The sequence below is a fragment of the Quercus lobata genome, chromosome 4, assembly GCF_001633185.2.
Source record: "Quercus lobata isolate SW786 chromosome 4, ValleyOak3.0 Primary Assembly, whole genome shotgun sequence".
Lineage (NCBI taxonomy): Eukaryota > Viridiplantae > Streptophyta > Magnoliopsida > Fagales > Fagaceae > Quercus > Quercus lobata.
Window position 1 is genome coordinate 24,493,782 of NC_044907.1, and position 19,731 is coordinate 24,513,512.

General features: G+C 33.9%; 1 non-coding gene and 2 pseudogenes across 2 annotated transcripts; all 3 read right to left on the reverse strand.

Annotated features, from left to right (window-relative positions):
- Positions 1 to 1,160: 1,160 nt before the first annotated feature.
- On the reverse strand, positions 1,161 to 1,233 carry TRNAK-CUU. The gene has a single exon. It is a non-coding gene; the product is annotated as a tRNA-Lys (tRNA).
- Positions 1,234 to 2,892: 1,659 nt separating this feature from the next.
- On the reverse strand, positions 2,893 to 10,844 carry LOC115984887 (annotated as a pseudogene).
- A 3,232-nt stretch (positions 10,845 to 14,076) lies between these two features.
- On the reverse strand, positions 14,077 to 18,336 carry LOC115984888 (annotated as a pseudogene). Its single transcript, XR_004090557.1, has 3 exons — positions 17,435 to 18,336; positions 17,062 to 17,261; positions 14,077 to 15,355 (listed from the first exon to the last, which is right to left on the reverse strand). The product of XR_004090557.1 is annotated as an uncharacterized LOC115984888 (transcript).
- Positions 18,337 to 19,731: the final 1,395 nt, after the last annotated feature.

The following is a 19,731-nucleotide window of genomic DNA, read 5'->3' on the forward strand; positions in this document are numbered from 1 at the left end:
TTTTTTTCCTTTTTTTGTCTCGCTTTAATTCTTTCAAATGTTATGTTGTCTACAACATGAATAATACCGTTACAATCGAACATCTCCGTGCGTGAGCACAAGTTACAACTTAAAAGTTAGTTCCACTTTAATTCCACCATGCAATTATTGATTGAGATCTTAAACCAATTATTAATTATGCCATATGCGAAATTAAATAGAGGACTCATGACTTGCTAGCTGCAGGGCAGTGCTAATTTTTCTAGTCTAACAAATAATTTTTCTCTTCTATTTGGACGGTGGTCCTTTATAAATTCTAGGTGTCTAATCAATTAGTCTCTACTTGTGCACTTATTGCAATTATCACAATTATATTATCTCAAATGTCAAAGGTCATTGTGGTCACTGAGAACAATATCTTCTTCAACCAACTACCAACTAGAACATATTTACTAGTCTTTTTTTTATTATTATTAATTTTATTAGAACATATTTACTAGTCTTGGTAAACAAGAACATAAATCTTATGTCCCATACACCTTAAATATCTTCTCTAAACTTTGCATATTGCAATTGGACACCCTAGTTGAATAGTCACACTGTCAAATTGGTTGTTTTTATACCCAACTAAGTGCTCTGTATATGCCCTAGTTATCTAGGGCAAAATTAGCAACTTAAAAAGGATATATAGGAATCATAAAAAGAAATAATTATCCTACATGTTCTGCTTCAACTGAATTGGCTAAATAAGTATTGTTCTTTATTTAAATTTTTTTTTAAAGTAATAATTGTTAAAATATTTTGTGTAGTTTGTTTATGTGATAAAGGGTGTGAGTTTGTGTTTTAAGACTTGTTTCATCTTGAAATTTTTCAGAGTCTTTTGAAAATATAAAGTAACACAAATGCCAACAAATAAAACAATTTTGAAAATTTATGGACATGTTTTTTAGAACACTTTAAATTTTAGAACATGTGCGTGTGTGCGTGATTTTTTTATTTCTTAAATAATTGGATAACAAACTCCTTAGGGTAGGAAAATTATTAATTTAAAGAAATAGTTTTTAACATGCCTCAAAGTTACATTATTTTTTGAATAAATTATCAAAGTTACATTAAAATGTCACTAGATCCCATGACGTGCACGGTATTGCTAAAACTTTTTGCTAAGAAAACATTAAGAACGCCCACCGTGGGGCTTGAACCCACGACTACAAGGTTAAGAGCCTTGCACTCTACCAACTAAGCTAGACGGTATTGGTTCGTCATTGACTAAAACTAAGATATGACAAATGGAGCAAGAACATTTTGGCCACTTTCTCACGTTCAGTCAATTTCATACTAGCTCTTTTTCTTCTCTTCTTTATTTCCTCCTCGTGGAATTTCATATTACCTATTGGATTCCCTTAAAAACATGTTATCAAATGAAACTTCCTTATCTTTTTCCAAAGTCCCTAACTTGATATAAATCAAATTTAAAGATTAATTTATTAATCTAATTTTTTTAATGATATATACTTTTTTTTGGGGGTGGGGGGGGGGGGGGGGGAAATGATAGATGCTATGGGTTCATAAAAAAGACACAAATTTATTTTGATGTAAGCGAGATTCAAATGTATGTCGCTTATTTGAGAATACAAATTTTTCCCAATTAAGCTAATTGAAACTCATTATTATTTTTTTTTTCTTTTCAAAATTTGATAAAGGTTATGGGAAGGGATTTAAAACTCTACATATTTTTGTTGGAAATACAAGAAAATATCAATTAAGTAACAAAGTTTTTAATGAATTTAATAACTGTACATTTTTAGACCCCTTAAACACAAACAGATTAACCTAGTTGTTTAGCCAAGTGATTAACTTAGGTAAATTATTCAAATCTAGGTTAACACAAGTAAATCATATCATTGAAATAGTGCGGAAAATAAAGAACACAACAATATGATAATACAGGAAAACCAAACAGTAAAAAACCTGGGGAGGATTTAACCTACCTATCTTCAAGGTAAAACAAATCCACTATGAAAGAATTAAAGTTTTACAATAGCGATTTAGACCACTAACATCTTATTGCTACCTCGAGTAGAAAACTTACTACCACGACCACGTGACAGCTCCGAGTCCAATGACTACTTCTTTCTTGGATTCACAACAACCACAAGTACTCCCACTTGTGTTCTCTTTAAGCTTTTTATGCAGCAACTGAAGCGATCACCAAACTCTTGACATCAATCTTGATCTTGATAACCCTAAGTATGTATGAAGGCAAACACCTCTAGATCTCACAAGAGATTCATACACACAACATATCAATAACCTTTAAAATGTGGCTAGGATTTTTCTTTTTATACTAGAAGCAAAACATAAAACCCTACACGTCATATGGGCTTGGGCTGAGTTGGAAAAATCAGCAGAAAAACAATCTGCACGAGCTTCGATCGATCGAGTCTAGTTTTCGATCAATCGAGCTTTGCAGATTTACACAATAAATCCTGCAATATACTCGATTCCAACGTTACACATAAACACACTTTGAGCAGTCTAAATCTAGACTAAATGTTTTGATCATGGTTTGCCAACATTACACATTGAAGTTCTAATACATTAGTTCCTAATTCCTTAGAACCTAACAATAACTATTTAGAAAGATATTTAAGGGTGAAAGGAAGTATCATAAGAACATCAAGCGAACTTTTTGTTCTACAAATTTTTGAACCACTTGATTTCAATTGATCGATCTTGATCTCTCTTTACCAAAAATCTCTAGACTTGCATAGTGATAGCGTTTATCAGACTTTGTCTTTGATTACACCACATGATTATAAATGACATTGAAAACAATAACATTAAAACTTTGTCATTACAAGTAAACTTTTGTAGAGATTACAAGAAAATTTGTTGAGGAATTAACCAATACCTAAAATTCCTAAAACTTTCACATGTAAATCAGCCGACTGACATATCAAATGCTTTGCATTTAAAATTGAGATGATTAACTTGATTCACCTTATTGAATTGATGAGCAAGTTGGATATAAGTTGTCTCTTACATCCCCTAGAGATGATAGGAAAGGCTTGGAAGGCATTTGTGAACATTCAACTTCTCCTTCAAGCATTTCTACAATTTTATTCATTGATGGTCGATCGCTAGGCTTCATTTGTATGCACCATAATGCAACTATGATCATCTTCTCAATTTTTTCCTTCTCCCCCTTTGTAGCATCTTCCATTACTATGTCATTTCTTTCGCAAACTTGGTCATAGACCCAAGTTGGAATTAAATTTGGTCTACAAATGCATTAAAGTTCTTTCTTCTACTTGCCATTTCCAACAATAACATGCCAAAACTATAAAACATCAGCTTTATAAGAGATGCCTCCAATGTTCTTCTAGAACAACTCTAGAGCCATATATCCTAGTGTTCCTCTTGCAAGAGTCAAAGAAACTATGCTATAATCTGGAGGATAAAGTTTGGCAAGCCCAAATTAGAAACTTTTGGGGTGAAGTTCTCATCAAGAAGAATGTTATGAGGCTTGATATCAAAATGTAGAATTTGCATGTCACATCCTTGATGTAGATATTCAATTCCACGACCTACTCCAAGAGAAATCTCATATATTTTCTCAATACTTAAGGGGATACTTCCTTCTTGAGAAAAAACGTATTTGTCAAGAGAAACATTAGGCATGAATTCATATATAAGTGCACACTTTGGTCCCTCAACACAAAAGCCAATAAGTTGCACAACATTTATGTGGGGAATCCTTCCAATTGTTGCAACTTCACCAACAAAGTCTTGACCGTTGGCTTTGGACTTATCCAACATCTTTATAGCTACAAGATGACCACTTCGAAGCTTTTCTTTAAATACAATGGCAAAGCCTCCTTCTCCCAATTTCTCCGTGAAACCATTGGTCATCTTCCTAATTTCTGGGTAGGAGTACCTTATGGGCATGAGGTTATTGTGGCTTTGCAAAAAATCTTCAATTGCGTCATATGTTGATAAATTCCTCCTACACCATTTATAAATTAAAAATGCGACCACAAATGGAGTCCCAAATAAAAATTTTTCTGCAAGGTGTATCACTGCAGGATCATAATTGAAAAACCCATTAGAAACGAGTTATCAACTAGCTGCTTCCTTTCGCTGCAAAGTGTATCACTGCATGCTAAATTCTTTTTATTAATAACTTGAATAGGCTTTGTTTCAAGTGTAGTATCTTTATCTTGTCTCCACTACTAAATTATTTGTGATAACTTACATAATTTCTCCTATTTTTGGGGTTGGTTTCAAATTAAATATACAAAATTTAAAATTGTAATTGAAACAATAAACTTTTTAAATCAATTCATTAGGCCCCCTCATTGAATTATTGTTAACAAAAACTAAGGGAAATTCATCTAATTTATATTTAAAACGTATATAGATATCACAAATGCTTCCATGTGAATCATATATAACATTTAGCGCAAAAGAACTTTCAAAATTATTTTAAATAATCCTAGCAAATAAATGCAATCTAATGACGATCTGATCATTTTGTGAGGTTTTTTTTTTTTTTTTTTTTTTTTTTTTTTTTTTTTTTTTTTTTCTGCGAATAAAATATCACTTTGTGTTGATGTTTGACGGGTCTTTATGTGCAACTTATTTGATTCTTCAGAACATTTAGTTGACAATGATCTTTTTGAGGGACAAATTGAAACAATTTAAAAAATGTAGGACTTTAATTGAAACTTTTCAAACAATAGGATTAAATCTAATTAAATTCACACTGATTTGAACTAAAAAGAGAATTGTGTAACTGTCGGCCAATTATTCTTCATCCTTCTTTTTAAAAGAAATGATTTTGCAAAAAGAAAGAGGAAGTTAAAGAAACTGAAGAAAAGAAAATCGATTAAAATCAAAAGAAGTTAAAGGCCAGATTAGAAAATGTACATAAACAGCTAAACTTTTAACACTATCAATTGTGTCACGCCTAAATATTTTTCTCTATGCATGGTAGATGAGAAAGAATCTCATGCATCAATAGTAATAACAAAGTTCAACGACTCTACGGTTCACATTCTATATATATGCAGGGAGTATACATATATTCAATACTTCAGATAATTATTCCTAGTAATTTGTGCTTCAACTTGGCTTGAGATTTGATTAAAGCCATCTCAAGTCTCAATAAACAAGAATTTCAATAGTCAAAACAAAAACAACTTGTGCAACTCTATATATTTTCATAGTCCTAGTCGATATTATCCGATTCCTTACCTCAGTACCTCTGCTTATATATCTTATATATTTTTCATGATGCCAATACAAGCTTTCAGTATGGCTGTAACACCCCAAGCCTTTTTCTTAAGAAAATTTAGATGTGCATAATATCTCAAGTGAATTTTAATTTTTTTCTTTAAGGTGGTTAATTATTTTTTTGCAAAGGTCTTTTGAATATCTAAAGCATATAATGGCATTTATGTGATTTGTGGTAATGAGCTTGGTGAAAATCAAGGAACTGAAGAAAATTAAGGGTAAAGTGGTAAATGCCTCCTCAAGATATTTGTAGTTAATGGTCCACAATCAACACAGCCCCCTCCTTGAATTTTTTTTTTTTTTTTTTTTTTTTTTTCTCTCTCATTTAACATTAGATTGCTAAGGATTTCGTTAGTTGCCCAGTTTCAAAACAAAGTGGAAAAGTAGCATCTCGAGTTTTTAAAACTTGATTTCGAGTAGAAATTCAGTTTCTAATACTCGAGATCCTGAGCTACCAAACATCTAATGTGGACTTTTTTCCATGTGGAGACACGTTGAAATCAAGTTTCTAATACTCGATTTGTAATCATATTTCAAGCATAGACTCAACTTTTATTTCAAACTCTCACTTCATTCTCCTTCACACCCAAACATACAAACCCCAAACCCTCACTCTACCGGAGACAAGCGCATCTCATCGGCAGTAGAAAACCCATCGGCGGCAGACATGCAGGTAGCACCTAAACCACATAGAAGCAACAAACCAGAAACAAAAATAGGAAAATAGTGCAGATATATTTCAACAACAATTCTTGAAAGATAAACCATATTTTTCATACTTCATATTCATGCATTGAGTCATCATTAATGAATCCTCATTCCAATTTTTTTTAATCACCATTACCAAAAGATTGGGCACCTACTTGATTTTATTCCAGTAGATATCAAGTCTTGCAGACTCGAGATCAGTGAGGTGCCAATTCGTTGTGGCAGTGTGGCACGCTTTTTGACTCTATTTCATAAGAAATCAAGTTTTGGAAACTCGAGACATAACTCGAGTCTTATAGACTTGAGATCCATGTGGCCTAAAACTGCCACATCCTCAAGGGAAACTCGAGTCTTGTAGACTCGAGATTTGGAAACTCGAGATGCTACTTTCAAAAATCTTTCAACTCGCACGCTAACTTATAATATTCTTGCCCACCACTATGCTAGGGGGCAAATTACCCCCCCCCCCCTCCCCCACCCCTCCTTGAATCCACATGATTCTCTCCCTCTTCTTGTGTTATTCTCTAGCTTCTTCTTCTCTTCTTGTTTTCTCCACCTCATGGCCGACCCATTGCAAGCTTCCTCTACTCACAACCACCCATTATCACCACTTAAAGCAACCTAAACCACACCAGCACTGCTCCATTTTAATGGAGGCAGCAAGTGTTCCCCTTGAGTTGCTGAAACAGTTGTGTAAAGGTGAAATTTTCTTGGATCTCCTTATTGTTTTGGTTATGGTCTAAAGCTTGTGTAGAGTCAATCTCTTAGGTGGGGATAATATTTTGATATGGGTATTTCTTCTTGAGGATGTTTAAAAAGTGGGTAATGCAAGCTTCAAATATGGGTTGTGTGAGATTTTTTTTAGTTTTGTACGATTTATGGTTTTATATGAGTTTGCTAAACTTTGTTTTGTGGTCGCTTGTTGTGTTAATTTCTTAAAATTCTGTTATTTATGTATAGTATCAATGATAAAATGGTTTGTTGAGAATGAGCATATGATATTTCTCGAAAGGGGATATGAAGTTTGGTGTTCAAAAATACCATTTGACCATATTTAATACCCAATTTGTTTTATGTAGAAACTCTGCACACATTGTAGTTAAAAGTTCATAATAACTACCATAGATTGAATCTGGAAGCCTAAGATGGCTATAATGAAACCTAATACACATATCTTTTACCTAATTCAAGTCTCAAAGCATTTGGGCTAGTATAATAATTATAATGATTTCTCTTTTGGGACTGTAAATCTGTCCCTGACAGATTTGAGTATGCTGAATTACATGATTTTTAATAAATTATAGAAAAATCATTTTGAGCTGAATATTTGGTGGTACATACTAGACATATAAAGGCTTCTCCCTATTTAATTTCAAGCTTTTTGGATAAAACTAAGTGGACCAAACGAATTTTATAAAAAGGGCTGACCTGTTGGAAGTTATTTGAAAGTGTAATTAAGATGCTGAGACTTTAAGGAATTTACTCCAAGCTTTTGTTGTGTTGCTTGTAAGTTCATATGTGCTTTCTATGACAAGTGTTTTACTTTGGCTAATTTTATCATAGTTTGGTAGTGACATACGTTGTATCAAGTTGGTAAATGGACATCATTTGCTGAAGCAAAATTAAAGGCTTTGGTTGTGTTGTAAACCTATAAGTTTCTTGTATGCTTGTTTGGTTCCCATTTGGGTAGGGGTACTTGTCTTGGGATGGTCAAGCTAGGCTTTAGGGCCTTAGGTTTGATTTTTGAGGGAATTCTTTATGATTTATTGGGACAAATTTGATAGCGTAATTTTGTAGTAGGCCTTGTTATTAATAGGCTCGATACTTGTGTTTCTAGGTTCCAAGGTACTTGGTGATGGAACTAGTAACTTGATTGGTTGAATGCGGTGCCTAATTGAGGTAAATTTGGATTGGATTGCTAAGGTAAGTAGCTTTTTAATGGGATTTTTGAAAAATAATCATGTTGCATAAATGTTGTTTTTGGGTTAGACACGCTTTTGGAAACTACCTATGGATCCTAAAAACTATTGTGTTGTAACCTTAATATATATATATATATATATATATATATATATGATTATATATGAAAATGCATCATATTTGGTATTGCAATTGGGGAAATGCATGAATTGTTGATATGGAAAAATGAGCATCTTTTATTTAATCTTTGATAAGGAAATCATGGATTTTATGGTATATTAGAAAATTTAAAGATGCTTATCTTGTTTTGTTATGTGGGGAATTGATAGAAAATCTCTTGACAAAAATGAAGTTGAAAACCTTACAAACATTGTGGAAGTTAGATTATTTAAGATTTTTCTGAAATTACCTAGATATAAACTGTATGTTTCAAAGTATATGTAACCTGTGAGCTTTATGTGGTTTTAACACCATGCCATGTGTGATTTTCCGGTGATCATCCGATTTGGTTTCTATAGTCTTTGTGACAACAGAATCAAATCCAGGTCAGCGCCCTTTTACTTTGGATGATGTGTTCTTTCCTGTTGCCCATGAGGGGAAGAGGTTCCTTGATTGTGTGTGGGTGAGACTGCTGCCCATGGGGCCAAGAGACCGCGTGCAAGAGAGGTCCTATTTGACACGCTTTCTCTGCTGCCCATGGGGAGAGAGAAAAACCTTGAGGGTATGGGTGAGGCTGCTGTTCATGGGGCCAAAAGTCTACATACCAGAGAAGACAATATCATGCCAGTTGTGGATGGGTGGATCCCCTGACCAATCTATGTGATAGTGTGGTATCTTTGTGATAAATTACTGTATGTTAGATTTTATGGCTTTGGAAACTATATTGTTACCGCTCACAGATTATGGTATATAGTTTTAAGGTATTTACTTTGAGAAACTTTGTGTTCCATTATTTAATCATTCTTGTCATACTATTATGGAAATGATCTTCCAGTATTCAGTTAGAATTTTCCCAAATTAAAACATACTTTGTAAACTGTTTATCATCATGAAACTTGCATTTCCCCCACCCCCATTAATTATACTACTTACTGGGTTTTAGCTCATCCCACTCTCCAATAGCTTTTCAAATAAATTTGCTATACCTTGGGCATGGAGCTTGTTTTATCGGTGGTGATTGGAGCATTATGCTAATTGAGAGATTTATGCTATGATTGGTTGGTGACTCAACTTACTAAATTTATCGAGGCCATAACTAATTCTATCGAAGGTTGGCTCTTGAGATTTGTTAGCCTTGAGCATAGTAGGCCTAGATTCTGTCGTTGAGGTTGCCCATCCTAGGAAGAATTGTGATTATATGTTGATCCATTTGGAGTTTTGGAATTTCGTGTATATTTGGAGGCATCATTTGTTATTTGTATTGTTTGTAAATGTCTCATAGAACTCTGACTTACATTGTGGAGAGTTCACAATGTTTATTTATCTTTATCCAAAAAAAAAAATCCCCTACAATATCTCTTTTAAGGCTCAGTTTTTCATGCTTTGGATCCTTTTGGGTTTGGGGCATGACAATGGGCATGAACCCTGATTTGACAAAGAAAAATAATATCATAAGCTTTTGGAGAAAATACAATGATTAGTGACAGTGTGAAAGAGGTGCAAAAGGAAAATAATGGTGAACATGTATATGTAAATTAGAAAAGGAAAAGTGTTATGGCCTTTATCGCATTATTTACCCACCATTGATCTTGCCGTAGCACTGAACATGGTTTGTGTCATTGAGATAGCAACACTAGTACTGTCTTCCACAAATACTTTTACAATTACCTCAGAGCCATGCATGAAATCTCAAAACCATATACCAATTCATTGTGGACATCTTTACAGGATACATTTGGTTCATCATTTCTTTGCCACGATGTCCGAGTTATATTATCTGCTCAGCACGAGTCCGCCACTTCGTTTGCATTCGTTTTACCAACTTTAACATATCTATACCTCTTGGAATGAGATAGTATATAATTAGAAGAGTTGTTGATGCAAGTAGAAGTGTCCAAATAGTAAGGAGAATTCATCGGTTTATCACAGCTCATGAAAACCAAACTCCATGATAGTTCAGGATTCTTGAGCTCCGTACTCCACCGATACCAACTCTTTCTTCAGCTGATATGTGGTATATACAGAGTCATATCAATTACTGAAATTATAGTGATAGGCGAAAATAGCCAAATAGTACCTTTTTGCAAACTATGTTGCAATCTACCACTGTTTTGAAAATACGCAGGGATCTACCACTTTTTGGGTATTCGAGTGTAGTGGAATCGAGTTTCCCATAGTACTCAAGTTTATGGAACTCGAATACCATGGAAAAATTTTGAAAATTTTTTATGGTACTCCAGTTCCATGAACTCGAGTACCATAAAAAATTTTCAAAATTTTTCTGAGTACATTTGTTCAAAGAACTCGAATTTTTAGAATTCAAGTTTTATGGCAAACTCGAATTTCAAAAAAGGTGGTAGATCTCTACATATTTTCAAAAAAGTGATATATTGCTAATTTTTTCGGGAATTAGTAATAGTGGGCCATTTTCGCCTATAGTGATATAAGTTATAACTCGGGGTGCAGAAGTAATTGTCATCGTGTATACTAGAGTCTGCAACCCTGATTGTGTAGTTATTGTAATTGATTTTTTGTACGTTGTATTTTCCAGCAAATAAGTGCAACACCGTTCAATTGTTCTCACATGATAGTTCATACCTTGAGTCCCAGCAGATTTCTGGATCGCTCTTCAATCGATAAGGAAAGCTTATGTTGGGGGTTTTGCCAAAGGAAGAAGGGGGATAATGATTAACCTTAGCAGTAGCACTCCAAGTTTCATGGACTAGTACAAGAGCAATAAGGGTCTTGAGTCCTATACTGAACGCTAATCCTCTTGCCATTGGAGGTAGAGAGGAATTTTTTGCACTGGTACATACTAGAAAACTTCTTTAATATGAACTTCTTTTAAATTTTTGTAATTAAAAGAAAAAAAAAAAAAAAAAAAGTTGAAGAATCTGTCTGCATAGAACAGAGCAAAGAGAACGTGAAGAAAGGAAAAGAACCCACGTGCTTGATCGATTTCTGGATGCAAGAGATTGTGAAGAAGTTAACAGCTTTATCTGAATCCAGCGAAACCACGACGCCGCCACTGCCAAACACCAGCAACGTTGAAATCGGAAGCTACCTCTTCGACTTTCTCTTCGCTGCTCAGGACGCTTCCATTTCATCACTCCTCTGGGCCGTGACTCTCCTTGACTCGCATCTGGAGGTTTTGGCGAAAGTGCGTGAAGAAGTCAAGTTGATATGGTTGCCGAAGTCCAATTCTTTGATAACTGGCGACCAGATAGCGCAAATGAAGTACACGCACACGGTGGCGCGTGAGATTCTAAGGTACAGAGCTCCGCCGACTAGATACCGCAAATGAAGTACACGCACGTTGTTAACTCCTTCACAATCTCTTGCATCCAGAAATCGATCAAGCATGTGAGTTCCTTTCCTTTCTTCATGTTCTCTTTGCTCTGTTCTATCCAGACAGACAGAGTTTTCCTTTCTTCAATTTTTTTTTTTAATAAATTTTTTTTAATTTCTTTTAATTACAACCAAAAAAAAAAAAAAAAAAAAAAAAAAAAAAAAAAAAACAAAACGGCTTCGTTTTGCTCATTTAACAATTTAACAAAAACACTTAACAAATGGTTAACAAAATATCGAATTGACAACAATTAGAAGTTAGAGAACTAAAATGACAAAACTAAAAATTAAAAAACTAAAATTAAAAAGACTGAAAGTTAAAGATTAGTTTTGCATTTTTGCAAAAAGTTTATTATCTTCCACAAGAAAGTAACAAGTAGTTTCCACTGAAAAAGATGAATGAAAGTTCGTGGTAGTGGGATAATATCAACATCAAGAACACAACAAAAATTTCTTGGCGTTAGCCCATGCATGCGTCATCTTGATAAATTATTTGACATGAACTTATATTTGAACTCGCTCTAGCATGCTTATAGTTAGTAACTGTGATCACATCTGTTAGCATACATTGTATATATCCTTGATTGCTGACCTAAAATCACGAGAGAGTTTGGCTATATGCAGAGAAGACTGACTCGCCACCACCTAAAAAAGACAGAATTAATCATACCATGTGCGAAATTAGATAGAGGACTGACTTGCTAGCTGCAGGGGGTGCTGATTTTTCTAGTCAACAAATAATTTTTCTCTTTCATTTGAACGATGTCCTTTCTAAATTCTAAATGTCTAATCGATGAGTGTCTCTACGTGTACACTTTTCTTAATTATTGAAAGGTTTTATTAATGTATGTCTTAAGAGCATTTGTTAATAAACTATTTTAAAAAAAAATTTATAAAAAATTGAAAAAGTAACTAACTGATGATTTGACAATTTTTTTTTTTACTTTAAAATAGATGGTTAATGTATGTCTTAAAAGACCATATCTTCTTCAAACGTCAATGGTCATTGTGGTAATTGAGAACCATATCTTCTTCAATCAACTACCAACTAGCTAGAACATTTCCATTAAAAACAAAAAAAACAAAAAACAAAAACTACCAACTAGAACATATTTACTGGTCTTTTATTTATTTATAATTTATAATTTTATGATTAGAACATATATACTAGTCTAGGTAAACTAATTGAACATAAATCCTCTGTCCCATACAAATTATATATCTTCTCTAAACTCTGTATATTGCGATTGGACACCCATGCTTGAATAGCCGTATTGTCAAATTGATTGTTTTTATACCCAATTAAGTGTTCTGTATATGCCCTATCTAGGGCAAAATCAGCAACCTAAGAAGGATACATAGGAAGAATGAAAAGAAAGAAAGAATTATCTTACATATTTTGCTTCAACTGAAATGGCTAATTAATTATTCGTTTTTTTTAAAAATAAAAAAAAGGTAATAATTGTTAAAAGATTCTGTGTAGATTGTTTCTGTTATAAAGGGTGTGAGTTTGTGTTTTAGGACTTGTTTCATCTTGAAAAATTTCCAAAGTCTTTTGAAAATATAAACTAACACAAATACTAACAAATAAAATAATTTTGAAAATTTATGGACATATATTTTTCAGAACACTTTTAATTTTAGAAATTTTATGGACATTTTAAGGACATGTGCGCATGTGTAGTGTATTTGGACATGTGTGCGTGATTTTTTTTTTCCTTAAATAATTGGATAACAAACTCCTTAGGATTGGAAAATTATCAATTTAAAGAAATAATTTTTAACATGCCTCAAAGTTACATTATTTTTCAAATAATTATCAATGTTACATTAAAATGTCACTAGATCCCATGATGTGCACGGCATTGACTAAAACTTCACTGAGTCCATGATAATTTAATATATGACAAATGGAATGGGAACATTTTGGCCACTTTGTCATGTTCAATCAATACATAGTAGATCTTTTTCTTCTCTTCTATTTTCTCCTCCTCATGGAATTTCATACTATCTATTGGTTTCCCTTGAAATAATGTTAACAGAATTGAATAAATGAAACTTCCTTATCTTTTTCCAAAGACCCAAACTTGATATGAACCAATTTTAAAGATGAATTTATTAATCTAATTTTTTTAATGATTGATACTTTGGAGGGGGGGGATAATATAGGTTCATAAAAAAGACACCAATTTGTTTGGTGTAAGCAAGATTCAAATTTAAGTCGCTTATTTGAGAATATGAATTCTTTCCAATTAAGCTATTTGGGACACATTATTTTTTATTTCTTTTCAAAATTTGAAAAGGTGATGAGAAGGGAATTAATACTCTAGATATTTTCATTGGAAACTTAAGAAAATATCAATTAAGTAACAAAGTTTTTAGTGAATTTAATAACTATTTAGAAAGCTATTTGAGGGTGAAAGGAAGTATCATAAGAACATCAGGTGAACTTTTGGTTCATCAAATTTTTAAACGACTTGATTTCAATTGATCAATCTTGATTTCTCTTTACCAAAAATCTCTAGACTTGCATAGTGATAGTATTTATTAGACTTTATCTTTGATTACACCACATGATTACAAATGACATTGAAAACAATAACCTTAAAACTTTGTCATTACAAGTAAACTTTTGTAGAGATTACAAGAAAACTTCTTGAGGAATTAGCCAACACCTAAAATTCCTAAAACAATCCCATATAAATCAACTTTATCAAATGCTTTGCATTTAAATTGAGCTAATTGATTTGATTCACTTGATTGATTTGATTCACTTGATTGACTTGATTCACTTGATTGAACTGATGAGCAAGTTGGATTTAAGTTGTCTCCTACATCCCCTTGTGATGATAGGAAAGGCTTGGAAGGCATTTGCAAGTATTCAACTCCTCCTTCAAGCATTTCTACAGCTTTATTCATTGAAGGTCGATCACTAGGCTTCATTTGTATGCACCATAATGCAACTATGATCATCTTCTTAATTTTTTCCTTCTCCCCCTCCGTTGCATTTTCCATTACTATGTCATTTCCTTCGCAAAGTTGGTCATAGACCCAAGTTGGAAAGTAAATTTGGCTTGAGTGGTCAGTAGATTCATTAAAGTTCTTTCTTCTGCTTGCCATTTCCAATAATAACGTGCCGAAACTATAAACATCAGCTTTATAGGAGATGCCTCCAATGTTCTTATAGAACAACTCTGGGGCCATATATCCTAGTGTTCCTCTTGCAGCAGTCAAAGAAACTATGCTATCATCTGGAGGATACAGTTTTGCTAGCCCAATCAGAAACTTTTGGGATGAAGTTCTCATCAAGAAGAATATTATGAGGCTTGATATCAAAATGTAGAATTTGCATGTCACATCCTTGATGTAGATATTCAATCCCACGACCTACTCCAAGAGAAATCTCATATATTTTCTCAATACTTAGGGAGATACTTCTTTCTTGAGAAAAAATGTATTTGTCGAGAGAACCATTAGGCATAAATTCATATACAAGAGCATGCTTTAGTCCCTCAACACAAAAGCCAATGAGTTGCACAACATTTGTTTGGTGAATCATTCCAATTGTTGCAACTTCACTAATAAAATCTTGGCCATTGGCTTTGGATTTATCCAACATCTTTATAGCTACAAGATGACCACTTTGAAGCTTTCCTTTAAATGCAGAGCCATAGCCTCCTTCTCCCAATTTCTCTGCGAAACCATTGGTCATCTTCTTAATTTCTGGGTAGGAGTACCTTATGGGCATGAGGTTGTTATGGCTTTCCAAAAATTCTTCAATGGCGTCATACATTGACAAATTCCTCCTACGCCATTTATAAATTATAAATGCAACCACACATGGAGTCCCAAGTAAATCTTTTACTGCAAGGTGTGACACTGCAGGATCATCATCGAAAAACCCATTTGAAACGAGTGATGTTGCTACACCGTTATCAACTAGTTACTTCAAGTCCTTTTGCTGCAAGGTGTATCACTGCATGCTAAATTCTTTTTATTAAGCATAAATAGGCTTTGTTTCAAGTGTAGCATCTTTATCTTGTCTGATGATAACTTACATAATTTCTACTATTTTTGGGGTTGGTTTCAAATTAAATATACAAAATTTAAAATTGAAATTGAAATAGTAAAAACTCTTTAAATCAATTCACTCTGCCCCCTCATTGAATTGTTATTAACAAAAACTAATGGAAATTCTTCTAAGTTATATTTAAAACATATATATATATATATATATATGTATATATTTATAGATAGATAGATAGATAGATAGATAGATAGATATCACAAATGCTTCCATGTTGAAGGGGATAAAATATGGCTTGACGGGCCTAACTTAATGGGCCTGACGGATCCGGTTTCATGGGCCGATAAGGAGCTAGCCCAGCTCTCGCTAAGGCCCATTGCTGGTAGATACAGTAAAAACCCTGGATGAAGAGTACTTGCGGCCTACGCCTGAATCGCCCTAGAATCCCAAAGAAAATAGGAATCCTAGCGCAGAAGGGATTCCAGAAGATACGCGCGCCGAAGGAAGATCTTCTCTACAAGGAAAGATCTTGCCCACCACGTTTGGGAATATTCAAGTAGAGTCCTATAAGAAAAAGACTTCAACACCAAGGAAGGGAGGCCAACCTTCCACTACTATAAAAACTCCAATACCCTCACAAATCAAGGTACGTATAATTTACACTCTCTAGCACTCTAGAGTTGTGAGAATAATTCTAACTTGACCTTCAGAGGGTATTTGGCCGGCACCACACCGGTACTCTCTGTGAGGTCTTCTCTTTTTTTGTTGTACAGGCCTACTTTGAGCGTGTGAGTACTGCGTGACCTATTGGTGATTTTTTCGGCATCATCACATGTCAATCATATAAAACATTTAGCACAAAAGAACTTTCAAAATTATTTTAAATAATCCTAGCAAATAAATACAATCTAATGACAATCTGCTCATTTTGTGAGGGTTTTTTTTTTTTTTTTCCTGGTAATAAAATATCACTTTGTGTTGATGTGTGACGGGTCTTTATGCGCAATTTATTTGATTCTTTAGAACACTTAGTTGACAATGATCTTTTTGAGGGACAAATTGAAACAAGTAAAAAAATGTAGGGCTTTAATTGAAACTTTTCCAACAATAGGATTAAATCCAAATTCACACTGATTTGAACTATAATGAGAATTGTGTAAAGGTTGGCCAATTATTCTTCATCCTTCTTTTTAAAAGAAATGATCTTGCAAAAAGAAAGAGGAAGGTAAGAAGTTCTTAATGATAAGGTAGATCGGATAAGGACTAGGAAAAACGTGAGGCAAAGCTGAAAATGAAGAAAAGAAAATCCATTAAAATCAAAAGAAGTTAAAGGCCAGATTAGAAACTGTACATAAACAGCTAAACTCTTAACATTATCAATTGTGCTATGCTAAAATTTTTTTTCTACACCTCTATACATGGTAGATGAGAAATAATCTCATGCATCAACATCCTCCTCTCATAGTAATAAGTAAGTTCAACGACTCTGTGGTTCACATACTATATATATGGCAAGGATTATACATATATTCAATAATTCTGATCATTTTTGCTAGTAATTTTTGCTTCAACTTGGCTTGAGCTTTTGATTAAAGCCATATCAACAAACAAGAGTTTCAATAGTAATCGTTTTTTTTTTCATAGTTTCTAAGATCTAAGTGAAGGGGTAAAAGTTGGAGATCAAGCACACACAACTCGTGCAATTGCGTTGTGGGAAAAAAAAAAATACAAAACAAAACAAAAACAACTTGTGCCGATACCTTACCTTTGCATAAAAAATATCCATGTTTCGAGCAAAAGCTGATCAGTATGACCTGGAACACTGCTTTGACAAAGAAAAAGAATATCATCAGCCTTTGAGGAAGAAAAAAAATAGGGAAAATACAACGATTAGTGACAGTGTGAGAGATGTGCATAAGGAAAATAATGGTGGAACATGCATATTTAAATTAGAAAAAGGAAAGTATTATGGCCTTTATTGCATTATTTACCCACCATTGAGCTTGCCGGAGCATTGAACATGGTTCGTGTCATTGAGGTAGCAATACTCGTACTGTCTTCCGCAAATACTTTTACAATTACCTCCGAACCATGAAATCTCAAAACCATATACCAATTCATTGTGGACATCTTTACAGGATACATTATGGTCATCATTTCTTGACCACGATGTCCGAGTTATCTTCTCTACTCGGCACGAGTCAGCCACTTCGGTTGCATTCGTTCTACCAACTTTAACATATCTATACCTCTTGGAACGAGATATATAATTAGAAGAGTTGTTGATGCAAGTAGAAGTGTCCAAATAGTAAGGAGAATTCACTGGTTTATCACAGCTCATGAAAACCACATTCCTTGATAGTACAGGATTCACGTACTCCATATTTGAATTCTTCCTCCGGTACTCATACGGCTCCGACTTTGCTAACTTTGGCTGATAAGTGGTATATGTAGACTGATATCCATTACTGAAATTATAGCGATATAAGGAAAAACTCGGGGTGGTGGAGAAGTAATTGTCGTTGTGTATACCAGAGTCTGCAACCCTGATTGTGTAGTTATTGTAATTGATTTTTTGTACGTAGTATTTTCCAGCAAATAAGTGTAACACCGTTCGATTGTTCTCACATGACAGTTCATACCTTGAGTCCCCGCAGATTTCTGGATCGCTTTTCAATCGAAAAGGAAAGCTTATGTTGGGGATATTGCCACAGGAAAAAGGGGGACAGTAATGATCATTAGCACTGAGTGTTTCATGGACTAGTGCAAGAGCAATAAGGGCTGTGAGTCCTGCACTGAATGTCAATCCTCTTGCCATTGGAGGTAGAGAGGAATTTTTTGCACTAGTACATGCTAGAAAACTTCCACAAGAAAGTAACAAGTAGTTTCCACTCAAATAGATGAAGATAAAATGAACTTGTTCTTGTGGTCTTGATGAAAAGTATTATCTTCTACAAGAAAGTAACAAGTAGTTTCCACTCAAATAGATGAACGGAAGTGGGATAATATCAACATCAAGAACACAACAAAAATTTCTTGGCGTTAGTACATGCGTCATCTTGATAAATTATTTGAGAGTGATTAAGTCAAATTTGGTCTCTGACATGAACTTAGATTTGAAGACGTAACAGCATGCTTATTGTTAGTATCTATGATCAGATCTGTTAGCATACATTGTATATATCCTTGAATCACGAGAGAGTTTGGCTGTGAGTAGACTGATAGAGGACAGACTTGCTATGCAGATGCAGGCGGTGCTGATGTTTCAGTCTTATACGACTTTCCGTAATTGTTGATTTCTTGATTGCGTATAAGATAGGTTTTTTTTTTTGGTTTGTTTGTTTTTGGTTTACATTATCTCAAACGTCAGAGGTAATTGTGGTCACCGAGGACCATATCTTTTTCAATCAAGTGAAACTTATTACCATCTTCACACCACAGTTGGCGTAGAACGAATGAAATGGCTGCTTGTAAATCTTGTTTTAGCAAATTTACTAGTCTTGGTAAACTAGAACATAAAAATCTTTTGTCCCCTACACCTGAACTCTGAATATTGCAATTGGACACCAGTACTTGAATAGCCACACTGTAAACTTGGTTGATTTATACTCTAACTAAGTTACTCTGAATATACCTTGGTTATCTAGCTAAGGCAAAAGTAGCAGCGAAAAAAGGATCTATAGAAACCATGACGATGATGGCAAGAAAGAAAGCATTCTCTTACATGTTCTGCTTCAACTGAATTGGCTAATTAAGTTTTGTTGGTTTTTTTATTATTTATTTTTAATAAATTTATAAAGCAGGCAGCAATTGTCAAAATATTTTGTGTAGTTTAGGCACCTTAGAAAGGGTGTGACTTATTCGTGGCCTAGTGAACTTGGGCCAACAAAACTCTGCTGTACAGAGTGTCTTGGATTTGAGTCCCCTCCCCCGCTAGATCACGCACTCTTAGCAATTTCTATAGTTCAATGGTTGAATTACTATGTGATAATTTACATTAGAAAAATGCCATTTAAATGTATATATGTTGTATGTAATAGGTGTAGGGAATTTAAGCAAAATCTCAATCTGTGAGAAACAAAACAAATAGAGAAAACACACGCCAAATAAAACAATCACACGCACAAGACAATATTTACGTGGTTCGGCAATTTGCCTACGTCCACGGAATTGCAAGGATTTCACTATTATCAGGAAAAATACAATAGTGCATAAGAACACTCTCAAGAAACCCAATTCCCAATTACACCCTAGCACTCTCTCACAGAAAAAAATAAGAATAGAAGCTAGCA